Here is a 25,550-nt window from a genome sequence, read left to right as displayed (position 1 = left end):
GCAAAACCACAGTAACCAATAGATAATCATCCCAAGATGTGTATGCTAGTCAGACAAACACAATACCTGCTATCTAATAGTGACTGGGAACTGTATCATGACATGTACAAACCGAACAACAAATAGAGCAAGGCAGTGGCACAAAGCCAAATAAACACTGTCAGACAGTTTGCCACCACAAACACACTACCTCACAGTGCAGCTGACTGACAGGAAGGAATAGTGGGTATGCAGGTGAAGTGAGTGTGTCCAAAAGCATGATGGGGTTTGTAGTCACAGATAATGCTCCCCCTCAAAATTGGCCCATCAAGACCTCTCTGAAACATTCCCACATCACAGGGAGTGGAAAATGACTGACAAGATGGCTGACAATGGGTCCTGCTGTGGGGAGCACAAGGCCCTGGTAGGGGTTGTGTGCAAATCAGAAGCAGGCCACCACTGATTGACATCCTGAAAGACAACTTGCACGCCCTCCAATGGAAGCACGTTTCATGGTGGGATGTCTGGCCGGGTGGGAAGGAGGACTGACAGCACTGACCATACTTACCAGCATGTGGAGACACCCCCCCCCCCCCAACACAAACTCCACACAACTCACCGGGTAGAATACATTGACCCACACCTCAGTGAAATATCAGCAAAAGATACACCGTAGTGGGTGCTGCTGTGTGAAGCACAGGGGCTCTCTTTGGACTTGTAGCCAAACAAACACCAGGATTTCACAGTCAGCCGTCTTGCCATTGCTGTCACACCCCGTCACAGGGAAGCAGAGTCAAGAGGAAAGAAGTATGGGCATGCTGGGAAAGGGTGTGTAGCCAAAAGCATGATGGGAGTTACAGTGACAAACAATCCCCAGCCACCCACATGGCCCAACAAGCTCACACTGAACCATGCTCGCCTCACAGGGAGTGGGAAGGGACTGACAAGATGTCTGACACTGGGCCTGAGAAATGATGTGGCTGACAATCACACATATGCACTGACCAAACAAAACCCGGTCGCACACACAGCCATTGCAACCCTATGTTCTAAATCATTGTCTGGGGATGCAGTGTCCAGGGGTGCCCCCTGGCCGGGCAGGGGAGGTGTGTCTTGCAGATGACAAATGTGGAGACCCATATATGGTACATTACACAAAACACACAGGTACTCACATATACATCATTGACAGTGGACATCTGACAGTAAATGGAATGGACACACCAATATAGCTGACACCATAGCATGTTCGCATTCACACTCGGTGCTGTTGTGAGCTGCATTCCACTCCTACATCGTGCTGAAACATAGGCATCCTTCACACAACACACCACTCACTGACATAGACACTGTAGACACAAGGTCAAACCTGGACAGCATTGGAGGAGACATGCTACTCATAGCAGCTAAACTGCAACACACACACCACCGGCCCTCACTGTCATGAGCATTGAAAAGCCAGAGTGCCACATTGCCCAATCCATGTCACCATGGAGAACATTGACAATTCAAATCACATATGCACGTAAAAAACTCAGCACCAGACTCATTAACGATGGTGACATCATCCCTTGTATGAAATGAGATGGGAACTAGGAACACTGGAAGAAAACACTTCCTCCAAAGAGATCACAGGCATACCGGACTGTGACCATGTCGTACCTATACACCAATGTGGCACACAAAGACTAGCAAACTCTGCTACCACACATGCCCCAATAGTACAACATATCCCCAGTGGAATAGCATGTATGTGCTTGTTAAATCTCACATGTGTACAGGGATGACACACCTGTGTCAGCAACGTTATGGCCCTTGAGTAGTAATTAAGGGTGGGCGTAGTTCGCGAAGTAGCACTTCGCGAAGCTACGCAAAGTGAAGTTCGCACTACGCGAGCTACGCGTAGCACTTCGCGAACTGCGAAGTAACATGTTCGCACTGTGCAAGATGTTGTTTTCAATGATTGCACAGTGCGGACAAGCAACCGGCACTGTGCAATCATTGAAAATGGCATCTTGCACAGTGCGAGCTGTAGTTTTCTGCTGCTCGAGTAGATTTTTCCTCGAGCTGCAGCTTTCTCAACGCGAACTGGTAGTTTCTCATCGCGAGCGGTCGCGAGCATACGCGACCCCTCGCAATGAGAAACCTGACCTTCTCGCGTTGTGAATCTCGCAGGGAGGTTTATTTTCCATGCTCGCGATCGCGAACAAGGAAAAAGTCTCGCCAGGATGTCATTTTGCTTGCTCGCGGTCGCCAACTTGACGTTGAGGACCGCGAGCAAGCAAAAAATGACCGCAGCACTACGCAACACTACGCTACGCGTGTTCGCACTGTGCTACGTGCAGTTCGCGTAGTGCGAAGTAGCACGAACTTCGCAAACTACGCGAGCGTAGCGTAGTGCTTCGCCCAGGCCTAGTAGTAATGGTCATGTACAGACAAATCTATCCATGAGCTGGGCATGCACACACTTCGACATGCACATTGAAATGTTTCATTTTGGCTGGGCTATGTGCAACAACAATATCAATCTCTGTCCGTGACAAGCCGGAACAAAGCCGTGTATAGGCAGGCATCCATTCGTACAGTAGAAAATGTCATGTTTGTGAACCATTGAAGCCTGTAGAAACATAGCTTACATTGTGTGTCTCTTCCAAACACAGGTGGTGCTGGGGACACAGCACCAAATGAAGAGGATTCCCAGTCCCAGCTCTCTGGTTTGACTCTGTCTCTGTCCTCTTCGGATGATGAAGAACAACCTGGCACCTCCGGTGTGAGTCATCATGCAGCACCAGCAGCACCAACATCTGCACCCCCTGTACCCATGCCTCCAGCATCTGGAAACAGACAGGGCACCCCCGCCAACACGGACAGACCAAGGCCACAGAACACCCACAGCAGAGGATCACAGGACCCCCCGGAAGCTGCAGCCAACACCACCAGCAACACCACCCAAGGGGTCCCAGTGTCACCAGTGCGTGCCGCCGCTGGTCCTAGCTGTGTGGATAGGGGTGCTGGGAGGGATGGGAGGCAGAGGGCTCGCCTTGCAGAGGGGTCTGGACTGCATGATGACCCCCAACTGGCACGCATCATAGATGCGTACCAGGATAACACTGGAGGATTTGTCCAGGTAGTGGGGATCCTCAAGGACATACAACAGGAGCAAGCTGCTCACCATGCTCGCATGGAGGCAAAGTGGGAAGCAATTACTGCGGTGCAACGGGACTTACTCCAATGCCTCCGCCAGATCACCACAAACATGTCCACACCTCCCTGTGGCCACAATACCTGTTGCCACACCATCTGCCAGTGCCACAGGGAGGGAGGAGGACTCTGGCGGAGAGTCTCCTGCACCGCAGAGGCCTGCACCTGAGGATCCCCCCCCCAAAGAAGAAGAGGGGTCGTCTGAAGAAGGACATTTGAGATGCAGATGTCCCTGCACATCCCCCAGGGCCTCTAAACCTGTTCTGGACAATGTTCTTTGTGCGCAACCCGTTCACCTTGTCCAATCGGACACAACTCGCCCACATGACATGGAGGGTTCATGTTGGTCCAATGTAGAAGATGACTGTGGACTTTACTCTGGACATTTCATCTACCAACACTTCCAACTCTACTGTGAACTTTGGATTCAAAACCCAATGTACAGCACCCACCATCCTGTGCAGTTTCCTCACACATGTCCGAAAATAAACTCACCTGTACACCATACTTGCCTCTGTTGTGATTCCAACTTGTCATGTGTCATGGAGATGTTGATCTGCTAAACAAAACAGTGTATGCCCAATACTACAACAATGTGAACACCGTTAGGTGAGTCATGGTGATGTGACACATGTGAGGGAGACACATCACTATGGCAACACAACACATACTCACCATGGCCATGTTACTCATCCCACACAGTGTTGTTGACCTGAACCACATTGGTATGCACAGACACAACACCTATCCACAGTCAGTGGTAACAAGTACACATGTGAGGTAAGCAAGTTTCACTCGGATGTGGAAAGACAGACAACGCACCTAAAAAAGCATAGCACAGGTTCATTACACATCAGCAACAAGTTTATTCTAAAATAGTTGCAAGGAAATTGTAGATTACGGTGGACACACGGTAACAGAGTGTCTGAGAATTAAAGTCCAGGTGTGTGTGGCACATCACTTGATGGCAATTGACTACTCCCACACTGGTGTTGGATTCTGGGTGTTGGGGGTCAGTGTTGACCAAACAACAGGCAATGTTCCCTGGGAAGGACAGGCACAATACACAGTCAAAAGCACAGCAGAATAGGAGAGAAATGCAATACACATGCACAAAAAATGTCACAAGAAACCTACACAGAAACAAGTTAGCAGTACTACACTATTGTGGAGTACAGAGCACCTGAATGGACAAATCGCTGCACGCATCCAGTCAAGTGGCACACAGACACAATCAGACAGCAACAGAGCAGCCACAACACATTTCAGGCTAACTCCATACTTTGACATAACTGTGGAAATATGGATTTTTATGATCAGTTATGTCCCCTATCTTGGACCCCAACGGTTTCATGTATAAATCACAAGTACATGTATGTTCCCTCCAGTTCCAGTTATAAAGACGCAAACACATGTGCGTCCACCGCCAACATGTCCTCTTTCAGATCCGCCATGAATGGGCCGGATATTCCATTCCTAAGTACGAAAGGCCACCGGCTTTATATGGTTCACTTATGCCATTTTACAGTCCAGGCAAGTAGGCCCTGATTCTGCCATCAAGCTTTTCCTGCCTTCTGCCTCTGAAAGCTCCAGTCTGAGCTCGCATCTGTATCCATGAACTTTGTCCTACTCCCTGCGCAGCTAACGGTGCCTGACATCAGCCTGTTGCCTGCCAAAAACTGTATTTCACCTTCGAAATTATCTGCTCCGCTCCCTACCCAATGCATTCCTGTCTAGTAGTTTAAGTAAACATTCTTCCAGCTACCGAGCAAAAGGCCCGGCTTCTCTGTCTTTATGCAAGTAATTCATAGCCCTGTTACTATGAAAGATTTCTGCCCCCGCATCTAGTGTAGACACTTAGACGCTTGTACACGCACTCACAGTCAGTATAGTCAGTATAGAATAAGATTCTACTCTAAGAAGGCCTCTCTTTTGGATAACATAGTTCTTTAAACATAGGATGTTAGATATGATTTGGGATTAGGTTGACTTGACCCTCCAGACTTCTGTCGCCACATGTAGAGCTTAATGTCAAGTCCCCTTCACCCCCTAGTTGCACGACAATCACACGTCATGCTGCTGCGCGCGCATTTCTGCCAAGTATTTCTGCTGACATTGCGAAATTCTTTCATGGAACCACCCTATTATGACATCATACCTGATGACGTTCCTTAGTTACACCCAGTTACACCCACTTTTGCTACGCATGTATGTTTTGTCTTTACTATCAATTGTTACGCCTCCTGCATTTGCTTCACTGTAATGCCTATTGTATAAAAATGATTACTTATCAATAAAGTACGGTCTTCACTTCCTGAACCTTCGTGGTGATGGAATATGGAGCTCATCGATTTAAATTGATTATGGAATAAAGCCCGTTCCGAACCTCTAATACCACGGATTCTGCCTCTTATTTTACTGAGCTATTGTTATAGATTTTCCGCATCAAATTAAGTTCCGGTAATTAAATTATTTACCACATAAATGGCGCCCGAACAGGGACACTTTCTCATCTCACGCGCCGGCGGTGCGTTGCAGGCCCGGTCTCCTGTCACAGCTGGACGGACAACAACGCGTACCCACAGGATTTCCTGTATCTCCCTCCTGCCGAGCGGGGGTAACTGAGGCTGCGATCAACACCCAGACGAGGCGGTGAGAAGTGCGAAGTATCCCGACCAGAGCCTAGCTGAGAGAGCAAGATCCGAGGTATACAGAGGCCCACCAGTTTCCGAAGTTTCCAAAGTTCCGAGTCGAGTCCAGTCCGGTTCAAGTTCAGTTCAGTTCCGAGGCCTTCCGTTCCGAGCTACCCGGTGAGTACCATTATCGGGGAGGCGTTCTGACGTGCACATAGGTTGTGCCGGTCAAGACGGGTTTGGGTACACAAATCCGGTCTGCACTGTTTCAGCAGTGTATCTGTACTGTTTAGCAGTATATCAAGTATGTCTAGTATATAATTCAGATTTACCTAGTTAGTATCGAGTATTATGCCTAGTGACTAGTTCTCTAATTGGCCATCATTGTCTATTTCATTTAAATGTTAAATGTTAAAATGTTTTAAATATGTTCTGTATATTGTGGTGTGAATGACTGTTCATTATTGTGTTTTATGGTATTAAACGTGTTCAAAATTAGGTATCAGATCAGTTCTCAATATGCCGCTCTTTTCGAAATTAAGACAGATCACAACTAGAAAAGGGGTACTCGAAGAAGCTGTTCCCATCCCTCCTAGGGACACTCCAGGGTACTTCATGTATCATAAACATGGCCTAGACGCCATATTATTTCTTGATCTATGGGTAGACTACACCAAGGAATTACCAGAAAGTCAGAGGTGGCCCGCAGCTGGGACCTGGGATGCAGATTGCATTATGAAAGTAGAAGAAGAATTGTGGAAAAAGAAAGCTAGACAGTCACAGAAAGATGCCATTGAATTATGGCGTAAAGAATCATATAGACGCACAGAAAAAGCACTCAGACAGGAAGAGAAAAGTAAGGAGAAATCAAATAAAGTTCGAGAAAGTGTATTAAGTGAAGAAGGTAATCGAGTAAAGTCAGAACAAACAAACAGACAAAGAAATGCCCTTGTGAATGGTATGTATCCTCTTCTGGCCGAAGGATTACCTAAGGCTACTCCGGAAATACCAAAAGACTTGCCACCCCCATTGTTTCCGATAAAAGTACATCCCAAAGGGCATCCCAGATCCGCAGAAGATGTTTTTCTTTCCTCTTATTTAGACGACGCAGCTCCCGAGTATGCTAATGCTGCGCCACATAGACCGTCTGCCGAGGGGGTTCAACGCCAAGACCCTCCTTCGTCTGTACCTCTGCAACAGCAAACCCCGACACAAGTTCCGGCAAGCACATCTGTTTCTACATCTGCATCCACACCTATGGTTGCTATATCACGTTCAACGAATCCTTTCACATCCAGCACCCCAGGTGGTGCTACCGGAGGTACATCAAGCATTTTTTCTACGCCACCCAGAACAAGTAAACTTTCCTTTCAAGAATTAGCCCACCAACGTACACCCAAACTAGTAACTCCCAACACGCTCAAGGAACTTCTAATAGATTGTAGATATGACCCTGTGCCCGGAAAAGGGGACGAAATGATGCTGGCATCATTACGTATCCGACGAGCTGCAATATACTTAGGGAAGCTACCAGGAATGACTGCACATTTAGAAAATATATATCATTTTGTCCAGTCAGGGCGAGACCCTGAGAGTATTACCAGAGCCATGGAGTACCAAAAGGTGGAAATACAGGGGGAACTGTTACGTTTCCTCATAAACTGTGTGATCAGAAATCAAGATCAACCAGGGGTAAGTCCGGAAGAAATGCAAATTCTTACCACATGGGGTAAGAATATATCAGAGGGGAGACACGATAAACGATCATGTATAGTAGCTATGAGCCGAAAGATCCGCAAAGAAATAGAACGAATACACGAGGTAAGATTAGCAGTAGACGAACCTGAACAAACCGAGGACGAGGAAGAATTAGAACTGCCCACAGGACAGTTAGAAACTATGGCCTATGTAGGTAGAGGAAGATCTTGCAATGATACTAGATGCTTTACTGATCCGATATGTCCGATACGTTCAGATAATAACAGAAAATTCCAAACTCCTATAATAAATATAAGGTCCCCCGAACATTCATTCCAAGCCGCTGACAAATTACTCCGAGAACGAAGGGGTTATCATATACTCGATTCCATGGACGAACAAGAATTAGCCAGGTCAGCCGTACACTGGGTTGATAGTCCTGGAAAATATGGTGATGATACACTAGCACATACGTTTTTGAACCTCGCCCCAGATGAACAGCGTTTAGCTGGTATCTACATGATTCAACAACTCCTTATATTATATAAAAGCCAACACTCCGATCCTGGCCCCTTACCTGATATATTGACTGAATTACTCACGAATAAATGGAGAGGTTCCGGTACTAAGTTAATTAGAGAAATACTAGAATCTAGAAGACAGTATATTCTTTTTGTATGTCCTGAACATGTCTCACTGCCCATCAAGGAAAGAACGACGTATTACATGGATAGACAGAATCCCTTACGCGAAGTGCACCCGATAAAGGGTGATGACAATGAGTTTAAACGTGTGTTTGTATACATACCCATATCCAAAATAGAACTATTAGAAATGAAGAAAGTGGTACCCAGTCATGACAAAGACCCAGCGGGTTTCCACCATGAAATTAAAGATATGTTACTCATGGGAGAATATACCTACCCCGACATTATGACAATATTGAAGGTATTAATGCCTGCGGGCATTTACGAAAAACTCAAGGAAAAGGATTGGGAGGTGGGAGACCAGAAGATAGATTGGACAGCATTAGAAAACGAAGAAAAAGCTCGAGGTCCAGGTTCAGGGCTCGGGGACAAGACCAAAGCACTACCAGGTCTACTAGTACAGGTACTGCCACGTTTATTAACTACGAAAAAGGAAGACTGGGGTGCAATCTCAGCCTGTAAACAAAAGCAAGATGAAGACACTAGTGATTTCTATTCCCGATTTGAGAAATGTTTTGGTATAAATAGTGGAATAAAAGCAAGTAGCGAGTCGTATCCACACCTGTTTGTGACAAAATTGGTTGAAAATGCCTTGCCCCAAGTTAAGAATAGAGTATTGAAATTCGAGAGTACCTGGCAAGGTAACACTCCGTCACAAATGTTACAAATGCTACAGTACCATCACAATAGGATTAGAGAAGAACAAGAACATGAACATAGACGCATGAAAGACACGAAAATGAAAATGCTAGTTTCCCAGACAGTGCCAGCTGACGGTCATAAGAAGGGTATAACACAGTCCAGTGGCTCAACAGGTCCTGTAAAAGGGACATGTAACTATTGTAAACAGCCAGGTCATTATGTACACGATTGTCCAGTTTTAAAACATAATATTGCCATAGGTAACGCAAAAGAAAGACCACGACCAATTAGACAGGATCAGAACCAACAAGGAGCCCCGCAGCATGCCCAGTCCATGCCAGCTCCGCAACAGTCTATGCCAGCTCCGCCACCGCAGCCTATTGCTGCCACACAAACAACGACCCGACAGATGTATCAGACCGCACAGTATGACTATCCTGATTATCAACGATACTCATGAAACAGCCTAGAGAGGGAAGTTGGCTTACCCCTTATTGAGGTCCCTGTAGATCAAGAAGGACCTTATGTACACAGTGAACTGTTAGGTCAAGATAGAAAATTCTTACTTGATACAGGGGCAAGCCGAACAACAATAAAACGTAGTGAAGTACCAGGGGCACCCCTCTCAGGCACACAGAATATTTCCCTTGGCTTTTCAGGAAAACCTATCATTAACGAAGTAACACAGCCTCTTCCACTTACGATCGGTCCCTTGACACGAACTACAGATTTATTACTTACTAAATCATGTCCAGAAAACTTGTTAGGCATAAAAACTTTGAAAGCTCTAGGAGCTATTATATGTTGTTCTCCGGAAGGAGTAAGATTGTTTTTACGTGATTACAAAGGGCACTACGTGTCCCGAGACATGGATCACCGACTACAGACTTTACCGACACATTTATGGGCACAAGGCCCTACAGATGTTGGTTGCATGAACATTACACCATATCGAGTCACACTAAAGGCAGGAGTGGTACTTCCACGAATGCGACAATACAAGTTACCCCCAGATGCTGTAGTGGCTTTACTACAAATCATTGACGAGCTTATTACCCAAGGAGTGGTTGTGGAAACTGACTCCAATGTATGTAATTCACCGATAATTCCGATTCTTAAACGAACCGATCCAACAGCCCCGCCAGTATATCGATTGGTTATTGATCTGCGCGAATTAAATAAATGCATAGTACCACAATACCCCGTAGTCCCAGACATTTCTTCATTACTGACAGCCATTGATTCCGAAGCAACGTTCTTTACTGTAATTGATCTCAAAAATGCCTTTTTCAGCGTCCCAATAGATCCGGAAAGCCAATACTTGTTCGGATTTAGTTTAAATGGACGTAGCTTTAAATTCACACGCGCACCCCAGGGATTTACCGAAAGCCCCAGCATCTATAGCCAAGCACTGAAACGAGAACTCAACAGTATCCACATGCCAGTCAACACTGCCCTGCTTCAATATGTCGATGATCTGCTGATCACCGCTAGAAGCGAACCTGAATGTGAAAAAGCCTCACTGACGGTATTACAATTTTTGGCCGAAAAGGGGCACAAGGTGTCCCCTTCTAAGCTGCAATTCTGTGTCCAGCGAGTTGTTTACCTTGGTCACTCGCTGTCCAAGGAGGGAAGGCAGCTTACACCAGATCGCATCCAGTTAATTGCTAATATGCCAATACCCAAGACACAAAAGGAGGTGCGGGCTTTCATAGGCCTCACTTCATATTGTAGGCAGTGGATCCCTCAGTATGCATTTCTAGCAAAACCACTCATTCAATTGACAACACAGGAGGCAGCCACATCGACTGTTCTCCCTTGGACTCAGGAACATACACAAGCTTTTGAAAGCCTAAAGAAAGCCTTATGCCAAGCACCTGTTTTAGCAACACCATGTTACAATAAACAGTTTACACTCTTCGTTACAGAACGCGAAGGTACTGCCTTGTCAGTACTCACACAGGAACAAGCAGGATCACACAAACCATGTGCTTATTTTTCTAGTACATTAGATCCCGTAGCTCAGGCTTTGCCTGCGTGCCTGAAATCAGTGGCAGCAACAGCTTTAGCAATCAGACAAAGCGATGCCATAGTATTAGGACATCCATTGACAGTACAAGTACCACATGCAGTAGAGGTTCTCTTGAACCGCACACAAACACAACACTTGACTATAGCACGACTCACTGGTTACGAATTAACATTGTTTCAGCCACATATAGAAATCAGACGTTGTAGTACATTGAATCCTGCCACACTGTTACCTATAAATGGAACAGACCCACTAGCACATGATTGTATTGAAGTTATCACTATCACGACGAAACCCAGACAAGATTTGACAGACGTCCCATTGTCAGACCCAGACCTGACGTTGTATGTAGATGGTTCATGTATGAGAACAGGTACAGGAGAGCTAGTGGCCGCTTACGCAGTCACAACAGACACTGAAATAGTTGAAACTAATAGCATAAATACCTTGTCCGCTCAAGCCGCAGAGCTCATCGCTCTGACACAAGCCTGTATTCAAGCCACAAATAAAAGAGTCAACATATACACTGATTCACGTTATGCATTCGGAGTTGTACATGACTTCGGCGTGCTGTGGCGAGAGAGAGGTTATTTAACTTCTCACGGTGCCCACATTCAGCACGGACCCCTCATTCATGCCTTATTAGATGCAATACATTTACCCACTGCAATATCAATTATGAAATGTAAAGCTCATACGAAAGTTACTGATATCATTTCTCAAGGCAATGATCTAGCTGACAGAACAGCTAAACAGACCGCTTAAACTCAAACATTCGACATGACAAAGACAATAGTCCCGACACCAACACATTGCATGATGGTTAAGGATCCCGCTCTTGACGTAATTGACATACAGACACATGCTACACCAGACGAAATAAAGAAATGGACTGAATTAGGAGGGATCCAAACGGACCAAGGATGGATGACGAAGGAAAAATCTGTGTGGTTCCTTCCTGATTCAATGGTCCAAGTCGTTATTAACACTGTACATAGTCCAGCGCATCTAGGAGAAAAAGCTATGCTAGACAGCATTCAACACATTTGGTTCAACAAACATTTACGAGCAGCAGCTAAACAAAAAGTTCGTACCTGTATGATCTGTTGTCAGTTTAACCCAGGAAAAAGCATTCCCGTAGAGCAGGGTGGATTTCAGCCTCCTGATCACCCTTTTGAAGTCCTCCAGATGGATTATATCCAGATGGAACGATGTCGAGGATTCAAATATGTTCTCGTAGTTGTCTGTGCTCTTTCCCGTTGGACAGAGGCATACCCGGTTTCAGATTACACTGCCCCGACTACTGCCAAACAGTTAGTTCGAGAATTCTTCCCACGGTACGGTTTACCACATGTTGTCTACTCAGATAACGGCCAGCCGTTCTCATCCGAATTAATGAAACACGTTTCACTTTTGTTAGGCTATCAGTGGAAATTCCACTGTGTCCGACACCCCGAGGCAGCAGGTCTCGTGGAACGACATAACCAGACCCTGAAAATTAGATTGTCCAAAATTTGTAGAGAGAAAGGTGTCGACTGGGTAGTAGCCTTACCCGTTGCACTCTTTTACATGAGAATGGTAGCACACTCTCGAACAGGGCTATCCCCTTATGAGGTGATCTTCCGTAGACCACCAAATATGTGGGGGACGCCTATACCACGCAAAATAACTGATATTGACTGTAATATGCTGACAGATTACTTGGCTTCCTTGATGTCTGCACTACAATCTTGTCGTTCACAGGTAGCTGCAGCCTTTCCCGACAACACAGAGGTGAAACCCCATGACGTAATTCCAGGGGATTTGGTTTTAGTGAGGAACTTTGATCGGAAGTCTCAGCTGGATCCTAGGTGGAAATCACCTCAGCTCGTACTGCTAACGACGAGGACAGCCGTAAAGATCGAAGGACGAAAAGGCTGGATACATTCAAGTCATATCAAGAAATTTCATGGACTACCGTCAGACGTAAACGACACACCTTGCGTGTCTTCCCCGATTGACTCAAAACTTCCTTTGGTTGAACTGAATAACCACGAACTATATAAACTAAAACTTAGGTCTAACAAGTCAGGCAATTTGATTGTTTAAGTCCTCTCCAAGGTGAATCGGTCGAATTTGTCTCTGACATGTATCCCTTGGACCTGTATAGAGAAAGAAACAGAAGGATAAAGTTGAAACGACATGCGTACTGTAAATCACTGCGTAGTCATTGCACAGTGACGTTATTAATTTTGTTTTTCTTAAGTTTTTTAATAATTACTGCAAGTATATTGTTGCACACATATTATCCTATTTCTAGACATGTTTATAATGTTACTGCTGAACATTCTTTTAGTGAATTACCTCCGCATGAATTGTCTTATAGATTTGCGCTGCGCAATAACACGTTTATTAGTATGTTACATCATTCCCATCAGGTTAGCAATGCTACAAATTGTTGGATATGTGGTCGACTCCCTCCCTATCAGAACTATAAAGGAATTCTACCTCTCTTTCCATACCCGTTCACACACAACGGCTCCTGTGGAGCATGGTTTAGTTTAATTAATTCCCTAGATTCGAATTCTGCAGTTTACCAGAATAACTGGGTATGGGGAAATCTGAACGTAGTTTTACTCGAAGTCTGCTACCCTAACAAGGAGGGACTTCCCAAAAGAACAGGAACTGATCTAGAAAATGAAGTATATGGATTAGGTAATTTTACGCTTAATCTCATGATCCTGAATGTCGAATCCGAAGCTACACCAATTTTGCCCGCCATGTCAGTATTTCCAGTTAAAGGTGAATTATGTGTAAGAAAGAATGGTTCCATACATATGGGCCATAGTAGATGCACCACTGTGATAGAATTTAGTGATCAAGGCAAGTCTACATTTAGAGCTTCCCGCCATTCCTACTTCATATGTGGTCAGACGGCATACATACGTTTACCTCTAGATTGGGATGGTACCTGCTACATCGGATTCCTTTTACCACCTGTTTTCCTAGCTCCTCCTGATTATTATAGAAATACTCATTTAGTACACAATAGAGAAAGGAGAGATCTCCCAATAGTCGATTACACTGAGACCGCATGGGAAAAATACACAGATTTCAATAAAGGTCTCTTTCCCTATATAGGTACAGTTACCAATAGTAAGCTGATACGTAGATTAACCAGAACCCTTGAAGCAGTAGTGAACGAAACTATTTCCGCCTTAGGCAATTTAACAGAAGAGCAGTCTGCTATGCGGATTGTTGTGCTTCAAAATCGTCTTGTCCTTGACGTCATCCTGGCCGATAGGGGCGGAGCTTGTAGGGTCATCGGATCAAGTTGTTGCATTTTCATACCAGAAAATTCGCCATCTGTATATAAAGCCATAACTCGCCTTCATAAGATTGTAAGCCAGATACACCAGAAACCAGGCACCTGGACTTGGTCCGGTTGGTTTTGGAGTGTATTATCTACCTTTGGATGGAAGGTCCTATCCTTCCTAGGTATTGGCTTCCTCATATTATTCAGTTGCTGTCTATGCCTACAATGTGGACCAGCGATCTGTGGTCTGTGTGCCACATCGTGTATTCCACCACCAAGATTTCATTCATCCCAGAAGAAAAAAGAAGAACAAATGATGCTATATGAACAGATCAACGGATTGATGAAGATTGATATCTCTTGACGGGCAAGTAGGGGACAAGGAGGGAATGTGGAAATATGGATTTTTATGATCAGTTATGTCCCCTATCTTGGACCCCAACGGTTTCATGTATAAATCACAAGTACATGTATGTTCCCTCCAGTTCCAGTTATAAAGACGCAAACACATGTGCGTCCACCGCCAACATGTCCTCTTTCAGATCCGCCATGAATGGGCCGGATATTCCATTCCTAAGTACGAAAGGCCACCGGCTTTATATGGTTCACTTATGCCATTTTACAGTCCAGGCAAGTAGGCCCTGATTCTGCCATCAAGCTTTTCCTGCCTTCTGCCTCTGAAAGCTCCAGTCTGAGCTCGCATCTGTATCCATGAACTTTGTCCTACTCCCTGCGCAGCTAACGGTGCCTGACATCAGCCTGTTGCCTGCCAAAAACTGTATTTCACCTTCGAAATTATCTGCTCCGCTCCCTACCCAATGCATTCCTGTCTAGTAGTTTAAGCAAACATTCTTCCAGCTACCGAGCAAAAGGCCCGGCTTCTCTGTCTTTATGCAAGTAATTCATAGCCCTGTTACTATGAAAGATTTCTGCCCCCGCATCTAGCGTAGACACTTAGACGCTTGTACACGCACTCACAGTCAGTATAGTCAGTATAGAATAAGATTCTACTCTAAGAAGGCCTCTCTTTTGGATAACATAGTTCTTTAAACATAGGATGTTAGATATGATTTGGGATTAGGTTGACTTGACCCTCCAGACTTCTGTCGCCACATGTAGAGCTAAATGTCAAGTCCCCTTCAACCCCTAGTTGCACGACAATCACACGTCATGCTGCTGCGCGCGCATTTCTGCCAAGTATTTCTGCTGACATTGCGAAATTCTTTCATGGAACCACCCTATTATGACATCATACCTGATGACGTTCCTTAGTTACACCCAGTTACACCCACTTTTGCTACGCATGTATGTTTTGTCTTTACTATCAATTGTTACGCCTCCTGCATTTGATTCACTGTAATGCCTATTGTATAAAAATGATTACTTATCAATAAAGTACGGTCTTCACTTCCTGAACCTTCGTGGTGATGGAATATGGAGCTCATCGATTTAAATTGATTATGGAATAAAGCCCGTTCCGAACCTCTAATACCACGGATTCTGCCTCTTATTTTACTGAGCTATTGTTATAGATTTTCCGCATCAAATTAAGTTCCGGTAATTAAATTATTTACCACATAACAACCCTGTAAACTCACATTCAGGTGAAGAAGTTGTTGGTGAGCTGTGGGCGGCCGTCACCCTCATCTTCATCATCACTGGCATCGTGGCCCAGGCCGGGATCCTCCACAGGTGGCGGAGGTCGGTCATCGTCATCCTGGATGAGACGCACCTTCTTCCACATTGCCATGTTGTGTAGCATGCAGCATACAAGGATAATTTTGCACACTTTTGCAGGGTCATATGGGAGGGCCCCTCCGGTCTTCTCCAGGCAGCGGAAGCGGCTTTTCAGGAGACCAAATGTCCGCTCAATCACCCTCCTGGTCCGGCCATGTGCCTCATTGTAGCGCATCTCGGCTGGTGTCACAGGGTTCTTGAGGGGTGTCAGCAACCACGGCACGGCATGTTGGGGTATCCGTAGTTACCTACACACAAACAATTGAACAATTAGCTGAGTTTTGTTCGGAGTGGGGAATATAACATTGCCAAACACACACAATGGTAAACAGTCAGTACACACCGACAAGCCAGGCACGCTGGTCTGGCATCTGTGACATCAGCGTTGCAATGCGACTACTCCTCATTATGTAGGTATCGTGCGCATAACCGGTAAACGTGCACACACATGTGTGATACACATGTCTGCAAGACATACCACCAGAGCATTGATCGAGTGGAAATGTTTCCTGTTCCGGTATGCCTTCTCATGTGCCTGTGGTCGTATCAGGGCCACATGCGTACCATCAATAGATCCGATGACGTTCGGCATCCTCCCCAGTGTATAAAAGGCATCCTTTACTTCAGGGAGTTGAGCTGGGCTAGGGAACTTGATGTACAGGTCAAGGAAATGCAACGTCCTTTGCTCACCATGCCACCCCAGTTTAGACCTGGCCCTATGCAAATCAGTCTTGACCCTGTGCCTCATGGGAACATTCCAGCCCAAACTGCCAAGCCAGGTCCTCCCTGGACCAGAAACAAGCATCTTGGGATCAGTTTTGGGGTTTAACATACATTTGTAATGCAATAGGTCTCAGATTTGCAAGAGTTTCAAAAGAATGATGGATTTAACCCAGATCTCTTGACTGGGGGTGAATGCTTTGATTTGTTCTGCATTCTGTCCATCAACTGTGTGCCTTTTGCTGTCTCGCCCTACGTGCACCGGGTATGCCCAGATGCGGGTCCTGGGCTCTCTGCCACTTGATTCAAGCTATCCTGGCTGATGAGGGGTGAAAGCCTGAAACCGGTCCTAGGATGCTCGTTTCCGGTCCAGGGAGGACCTGGCTTGGCAGTTCGGGTTGGACTGTTCCCATGATGCACAGGGTCCAGACTGATTTGCATATGGCCAGGTCTAAAATGGGGTGGCATGGTGAGCAAAAGAATGATGGATTTAATCCAGATCTCTTGAGTGGGGGTGAATGTTTTGATTTGTTCTGCATTCCGTCCATCAACTGTGTGTCTTTTGCTTTCTCGCCCAAAGTGCGCTGGGTATGCCCTGACGTGGGTCCTGGGCTCACTGTGCCACTGGATTTAAACTATCCTGGCTGATGAGGGGTGAACCCCGAAACTGGTCCTAGGATACTTGTTTTTGGTCCAGGGAGGACTTGGCTTGGCAGTTTGGGCTGGACTGTTCCCATGAGGCACAGAGTCAAGACTGATTTGCAAATGGCCAGGTCTAAACTGGGTTGGCATGGTGAGCAAAAGAATGATGGATTTAACCCAGATCTCTTGACTCGGGTGAATGTTTTGATTTATTCTGCATTCCGTCCATCAAATGTGTATCTTTTGTTTTATCGCCCAAAGTGCGCCGAGTTTTCTCAGACGTGGGTCCGGGGCTCACTGTGCCACTTGATTTAAAGCGATCCTGGCTGATGAGGGATGAAACCCGAAACCAGTCCTAGAATGCTTGTTTCCGGTCCAGGGAGGCCCTTGCTTGGCAGTTCCGGTTGGACTGTTCCCATGAGGCACAGGGTCAAGACTGACTTGCATATGGCCAGGTGCAAACTGGGGTTGCATGGTAAGCAAATGAATGATGGATTTAATCCAGATCTCTTGACTGGGGTGAATGTTTAGATTTGTTCTGCATTCCGTACATCAACTGTGTGTCTTTTGTTTCTCTTTTTCCCAGCACCTTCCCATGCACAAATATCCCTTTTTTCTTTCTCTCTCTCTCTCTGCCTCTCTTTGTCTCTCTGTCTCTCTCCCTCTCTCTCTCTCTCTCTCTCTCTCTCTCTCTATCTATCTCTCTCTCTCTCTCTTTGCCTCTCTCTCTGTCTCTGTCTCTCTCTCTGCCTCTCTTTGTCTCTCCCTCCAGCCTCCCTCGAATACGTCACTGAAGATAGGTGTTGGTGATGCTGCCTGTTATCTTGACTCTCAGCAGCTCTCCATCTCACACAAACTGCAGCAGTAACAGCAGTAACAGCAGTAACAGCAGTAACAAAATTGTGTCTTATCATTAGAACCTCCCCGCCTCCAGCACTTTCTAGACCATTTCCTGTGTCTGTATTAGATAAAAACACATTTCTTCATACTCTTCTCTTTACAGAGTCCTGTGGATTTGTTGAGGATCAAATGGCTTCAACCAGTGCTCTGAGGAGGGATCAACCTGTACCCACAGGTAATTTTTATATAGTCTGTCAAGGCCGTCCTGCGAGAAGGTATTGTGATACAGTATGATGGGGTCAGCTTTCAGGTAGACGTGGTTATCATACCGTCTGGCAGGGAATACTTCCTAGAGTGGTAATCATTACCCAGTATGACACAGCCACGCTGCACCTAGAGGGTCACACTTCCAACAGCGGTAATACGTACAGAGTATGACACGGTCATGCTGCACCTAGAGGGTCACACTTCCTACAGCAGTAATCCATACAGAGTATGACAGAGTCACCCTGCACATAGAGGGCCTCACTTCCTACAGAGGTAATCCTTACACAGTATGACACAGTAAAGCTGACCTAGAGGGTCACACTTGCCACAGCGGTAATTGTTACGCAGCATGACACAGTCAAGCTGCACCTAGAGGGTCACACACCCTACAGTGGTAATCCTTGCACAGTATGACACAGCCAGGCTGCACCTAGAGGGTCACGCTTCCAACAGGGGTAATCCGTACAGAGTATGACACAGTCATGGTGCACCTAGAGGGTCACACTGCCTACAGCGGTAATCTTTACACAGTATGACAGAGCCAGGCTGCACCTAGAGGGTCACACTTCCAACAGCGGTAATCCATACAGAGTATGAGAGAGTCACCCTGCACATATAGAGCCTCACTTCCTACAGCGGTAATCCTTACAAAGTATGACACAGTAACGCTGCACCTAGAGGTTCACATTTTCCACAGCGGTAATCGTTACACAGTATGATACAGGCACGCTGCACCTAGAGGGTCACACTTCCAACAGGGGTAATCTGTACAGAGTATGACACAGGAGTGCTGCACCTAAGGGTCACACTTCCTACAGCGGTAATCCCTATAGAGTATGACACAGGCACGCTGCACCTAGAGCGCCTCACTTCCAACATCGGTAATCCGTATAGAGTATGACACAGGCACGCTGCACCTAGAGGGTCACACTTCCAACAGCGGTAATCCGTACAGAGTATGACACAGGCACGCTGTACCTAGAGGGTCACACTTCCAACAGCGGCAATCCATACAGAGTATGACAGAGTCACCCTGCACATAAAGGGCCTCACTTCCTACAACGGTAATCCTTACACAGTATGACACAGTAATGCTGCACCTATAGGGTCACTCTTCCTACAACGATTATCCTTTCCACAGTATGACACAACCAGGCTGCACATAGAGGGCCACACTTCCTACAGTGGTAATCCTTACACAGTAAGACACAATCAGGATTCACCTAGAGGGTCACCCTTCCAACAGCTGTAATCCATACAGAGTATGACAGAGTCACCCTGCACATAGAGGGCCACACTTCCTACAGCGGTAATCCTTGCACAGTATGACACAGTAACGCTGCACCTAGATGGTCACACTTCCTACAACGATTATCCTTGCACAGTATGACACAACCAGGCTGCACATAGAGGTCCACACATCATACAGTGGTAATCCTTACACAGTAAGACACAGTCAGGCTTCACCTAGAAGGTCACACTTCCAACAGCTGTAATCCATACAGAGTATGACAGAGTCACCCTGCACATAGAGGGCCACACTTCCTACAGCAGTAATCCTTACACAGTATGACATCCACGCTGCACCTAGAGGGCCACACTTCCTACGCCGGTAATCCTTACACAGTATGACACAGTAATGTTGCACCTAGAGGGTCACACTTCCAACAGCGGTAATCCTTACACTGTATGACAGTCATGCTGCACCTAGAGGGTCACACTTCATACAGCGGTAATCCTTGCACAGTATGACACAGTCACCCTGCACCTAGAGGGTCACACTTCCTATGGCACCAATCCTTACAGAGTATGAGAGAGTCATGCTGCACCTAGGGGATATTACCATACCCTTTGGAGGACTACACTTCCTATGGCAGTAATCGTTACACAGTCTGAGAAAATCACTCTGCACCGGGTGGTAGATATCACACAATCTTACAAGGTCTCACTTCCTGGGGGGTAATGCTTATACAGTATGAGAGAGCCAGGCTGCACATAGGGGTAATTATCATACAGTCTAGCAGGGCCACACCTCCAATGGCGGTAACCCTTACAGAGTATGAGAGAGTCACACTGCACCTAAGGGTAGTTATTGTGATGTCTGGCAGGGCCACACCTCCAATGGTGGTAATCCTTACAGAGTATGAGAGAGTCACGCTGCATCTAGTTGTAATTATCATACAGTCTAGCAGAGCCACACCTCCAATGGTGGTAATCCTTACAGAGTATGAGGGAGTCATGCTGCACCTAGGGATAGTTATCGTGATGTCTGGCTGGGTCCTACTTGCTACATTGATAATCCTCAAACAGGATGAGAGAATCACCCTGCACCAAGTGGTAATTATCATATCATCTGGCAGGATCACATTTCCCATGGTGTTAATCCTTACAGGGCATAAGGCAGTCACGCAGACCCTATGGGCAATTACTATACAGTACAGCAAGGCCACAGTGGTAATCCTTGAACAGTATGAGAAAATTACACTGCATCTAGTGTTAAATAGCATACCACATGGAAGGGTCATACTTCCTACGGTGGTAATCCTTTTAGTGTTTGAGAGTCATGTTGCATGGAGTGGTAATTATCATACTGGCGCAGCCAACTTTCTTGCCAAGGTAAGCCTCACACAGTACAAGAGAATTAATCTGCACCTAAGGGTACAATCCCACTGCCTGGCATGGCTATATTTGCTATGCCGGGAATATTTCTAGAGTATGAGAGAGAGTCATGCTGCACCTAGGAGTAATTATAATGCAGCCTTGTAGGATTACACTTCCCTACGTGGTAATGGTCATACAGTATGAGAGACACACGCGCTGCACTTAGGGGTAATTATCATTTGGTCTGGCAGGGGCACACTTTCACCGGCGGTAGTCCTTACACAGTATGAGAGAGTCACGCTGCACTTAGGGGTATTGAGCCTACTGTCTGGCAGTGTCACAATTCTTATGGTAGCTTTCCTTACACAGACGGGCAGATTTACAAGTTCTGGCGCATCTCTGCAAATCAGCAGGGATGCGCCAGAAAAGATGCGACACGCAATTCCCTCCCTGCGCCACCATGAATGCATCACATTTACAATGCTGCGCACTGTGGCGCAAGGATAGGGTGATGCGTGTCGCACCCTGTGGCGTAAGGGCGGCGCATTGCTGGAGTCTTGTCACAAGCGCGACGCAGCTCCAGCAATGCTCAGGGGTGCCCTATGCCTAACATGCTGCGTCACTCCTTACGCCCGCTTCAAGCAGGCGCAGGGTTTTGACGTAGCATGGACGTAAAAGTGACTCCGTAAAATCTTGTCGATTTCACTGCGTCACCTTTACGGGGCATTCCTGCACCGGAAAGCCCACCCTGTGCTGGAACGCCCACTTGAAATCTAACGCAGGTTTCATGTGGCACAGGGCTTTACAACGTGACGCATCTCCCTAGATGCATCACATTGTAAATAAGGTGCATGGTGGCGCATGGTTTACGCTGCCGCTGTGTCACAGAAGTGAGGCAACGGCGGCGTAAATGTGGTGCATGGGACTTGTAAATCTGCCCCAGAATGAGATAGTCAGGCAGCACGAGGGGGAAATATTGGTACTAGACGCGGCTGGTGCAGGTAAGACCAGTGGGGAGGGGGGTCACTGACAACAGAATAGGGAAAATCAAATTAAAAAATAAATAAAACCACTTACATTGCGCTCGCCGCATCGCCGAACCAACGCAGGCACCGAAAGGGACATCTTCCTGCACAAAAACAATCATGAGAGGCTTTTAACACTAGGTATGTATGATGTAGAATGCAGCAAAAATAGAAAAGGGAAAAACAAGGGGAAATAAAGGTATTTCTTCTTATTGCGACTCCCTTACAGCTCCCCTGGGGAGGCCTAGGCTTTTAACGCATTCTCAGGTTCATGAAATCTCAGTATCAAAATCTCATAAATGTGGGATTGTGTCAAATACCATGGAAGTCAGATTGCTGCTTTTTTATAGGTTCTTTTGCTGGGTGGGAATCGGGCATTGGGGTTTTTATACACAAAATGGACAATTGGACATTTGATTTTTGGGACTTTTCATTTTGGACATTGGTTGGGGTTCGGGAGAGGGGTGGGTCAGGTGATGGCTGCATGATGATGTAGGTTGGGTTTCCGAAGAGAATGGAGATGCCATGATTGTGTTGGTAGTAGTAGACACTGGCAGTAGCATTTACAAAAAAGGAAAATGAGACAGTCAGTCGCCTGAGAGAGACTCTGGGAGGAGTAGTAGAGCGAAGTAAATAAAACATATTGGTGGAGGAGGATAGCCTAGTACAACAAGTTACTATGTTGTTTGGTTCGTTATTTAAATATGTATTATATATATATATAGCAGTCTGCATCGAAGAATGAGTGGATATATAAATACCTGGATGGAAGATTTAGTAGCAGTGTGATTGACTGTTTACTTGACTTATTTATAGTGTCTCACTAAATATATTGGATAGTGACTAAACTGTGTGAATATCTGTATCACTTTGTCAGTTGTTGTGTAAACTGCTGCACCAGTTGGTTACTAGCTACGTGAAAGTCTATATTAGTTATTGATAGTTAACTGAGTATTTGTATGGAAGAGTGAATGTGTGTGTGGTTCGGTGGGGGGAGTGTGACTGCCCAAAGATATGTGAATAGTTGATTCAGTAGGTATATGAGGTTAAGACTGCATGTTATAATAATTGTTTAGCTGAGTGAATATCTTTATGGGTGTGGTGATGCGTAAATATATCTTTCAATGGTACATGTCCAACAAACTAGAAAAATAAAAGGCAGTGTATGTGACAGTTGTACATAAATAAGTATACATAAGACTCAGTGATTGTATGAGTGACTGTATGGATAACTGTATACTTGTAATAGTGATTTTATAACACACTAAGGGCCTCATGTAGGTAGCCAAATACCGGTCGGTAACGGCCGATTTTCGGTAATTATACCGTTACCGACCGGTATTTAGGCTTTTGGTATGTAGGGGGACAATTTCTGTATTCAGAATTTAGCGAATCGGTAAAATTACCGAATCGGTAAAATTACCGATTCGGTAATTTTACCGAATCGGTAATTTTACCGAATCGGTAATTTTACCGATTCGGTAAATTCCGAATACAGAAATGAGATGTAGGGGGAGTGTGTGGGTGATGTTTAGAGTCGGTATTTACCACCAACTAATAGTTGGTGGTAAATGAAGAATGGATGTGGAAATGCATTACAAAGCGCCTACAAGTGTGCAATGTGGCAGACATACATGCCCTTAGGGCATGTATGTGTGCCACATGTGCACAGATGGCCGTTTCAGGGGTGCAACAGGGTGTCATTGTGACACCCTGTCACTCTTGCATGTGTTCCCCCCATTACCGAATCGGTATTTACCGAATCGGTAATGAGGCATACCTTCCCATCAATGGGAAGGTATGCCTCATTACCGAATCGGTAAATACCGATTCGGTAATTACCAAATTTTACCGAATCGGTAATAATTACCGACTCATTACCTACATAGCATTTACCACTTCATAAATACCGAATCGGTATGATTCGGTATTTATGAAGTGGTAAATGCAAGCCCACCTACAAAAGGCCCATAGTATGAGTTACTATCTATATGAATAAATGAAGTGGTGTTTGTATAAGTGTGTAGCTGACTAAACGTAAGTATGATCCATTGTTAGCATAAGTGAGTAGGATGATTGCATAAGTGAATAGGATGTGTGCTGGTGTGTAATGTCGATATAGGTGTATAAGTATGTTTGATAGTGTTCTATTGATCATTGACAGCATGTATGAGTGAATCTATAGGTAAGTGATTAGATGTGTGTGTAGATCTAGGAATCACTGAGTGGGTTTTTAGAAACTTGTATTGGTGTGTCAATGGATTCAAATATGGTACTTTGTATTTTACAGTGTGTGATGAAAGGTTATACTAGTGTATGATGAGGTGTATCTGATTGTCACGTGGATGATGTCATCAGTGATGTCATCAGTGATGTCATTTGAGATGTCATCAGTGATGTCATGAATGATGTAATATGTGACATAATCAGCAGTGGATTGCGGGTGCACGAGTTATAGTTAGCAGAACTAACTATAACGGAGGAATGGTTTTGTATGGGTGAAATGTCCAGCTAACTATAACAGCCCTGAAACCTATGCTTTTTTCAGTGAATTTCTAAGGTTTTTTAAATGCTAATTCCTAAATATAACATGTCTGAAACCTATGGTTTTTTCAGTGAATTTCAAAGGTTTTTTAAATGATAATTTTTAAATGTAATAATAGTTATATGTATTTTTTTATACTGATTTTCTACAGTTTTTTAACTGTTTATTTTTGCATATTTTATTTTTTAAATTACATTATAGATTTTTAATATAAATGGAAATAAAAATGTTTTTTAAAATGGTGAAACTGAAATTTTGTTTTTTGTCAGGGTCACTGGATGAGTACTTGGGTACTGACTGAATGATTAGAGTACTGCAAGGAGAGTGCCTTGGTGAATTTATAAGTGTTTGGGTTTTGGCTCAGTGAATGGATTACTACATGGTGCTGAATGGGTCACTGGAGGAGTGCAAGGGGAGTGACAGGTTGTTTGCTGGAGTGTATGGATACTGACTGTGGAATTGAAGGTGTGAAAGACAAGTGTGTAGGAGGTTAGAGGACTGCATGCATAGTGGATAGGTGTTTGAAGCAGTCCATGTGCTAACGTCTGGCTCACTGCATGAGTACTTGGGTACTGACTGAATGATTAGAGTACTGCAAGAAGAGAGCCTGGGTGAATTTATAAGTGTTTGAGTTTTGGCGCAGTGAATGGATTAGTACATGGTGCTAAATGGATCAGTAGCGGAGTGCAAGGGGAGTGACAGGGTGTTTGCTGGAAGTGTATGGATACTGACTAGGGAATTGAAGGTGTGAAAGACAAGTGTGTAGGTGGTTAGAGGACTGCATGCGTATTGGAGAGGGGTTGGAGCAGTCCATGTGTTAAGGCCTGGGTCACTGCATGAGTACTTGGGTACTGACTGAATGATTAGAGTACTGCAAGGAGAGTGCTTGGGTGAATTTATAAGTGTTTGGGTTTTGGCGCAGAGAATGGATTAGTACATGGTTCTGAATGGGTCACCAGAGGAGTGCAAGGGGAGTGCCTGGGTGA

At 45.3% G+C, this 25,550-nt stretch overlaps 1 long non-coding RNA gene across 1 annotated transcript in view; it reads left to right on the top strand.

Moving 5' to 3' along the window:
* The window catches only part of LOC146863572 (uncharacterized), a 46,467-nt gene that overhangs the window by 9,511 nt on the left and 11,406 nt on the right, over window positions 1-25,550 (top strand). Inside the window, exon 2 of the long non-coding RNA XR_014978623.1 lies at window positions 18,290-18,361. This is a non-coding gene — a long non-coding RNA (uncharacterized LOC146863572). The remainder of the gene's footprint in view (window positions 1-18,289; window positions 18,362-25,550) is intronic.

This window comes from Triturus cristatus, chromosome 2_2 (genome assembly GCF_964204655.1).
Source record: "Triturus cristatus chromosome 2_2, aTriCri1.1, whole genome shotgun sequence".
In the NCBI taxonomy this organism is placed as follows: domain Eukaryota; kingdom Metazoa; phylum Chordata; class Amphibia; order Caudata; family Salamandridae; genus Triturus; species Triturus cristatus.
The sequence above is the reverse complement of the archived record's forward strand: the minus strand, read 5'-3'. Positions and strand labels throughout refer to the sequence as shown.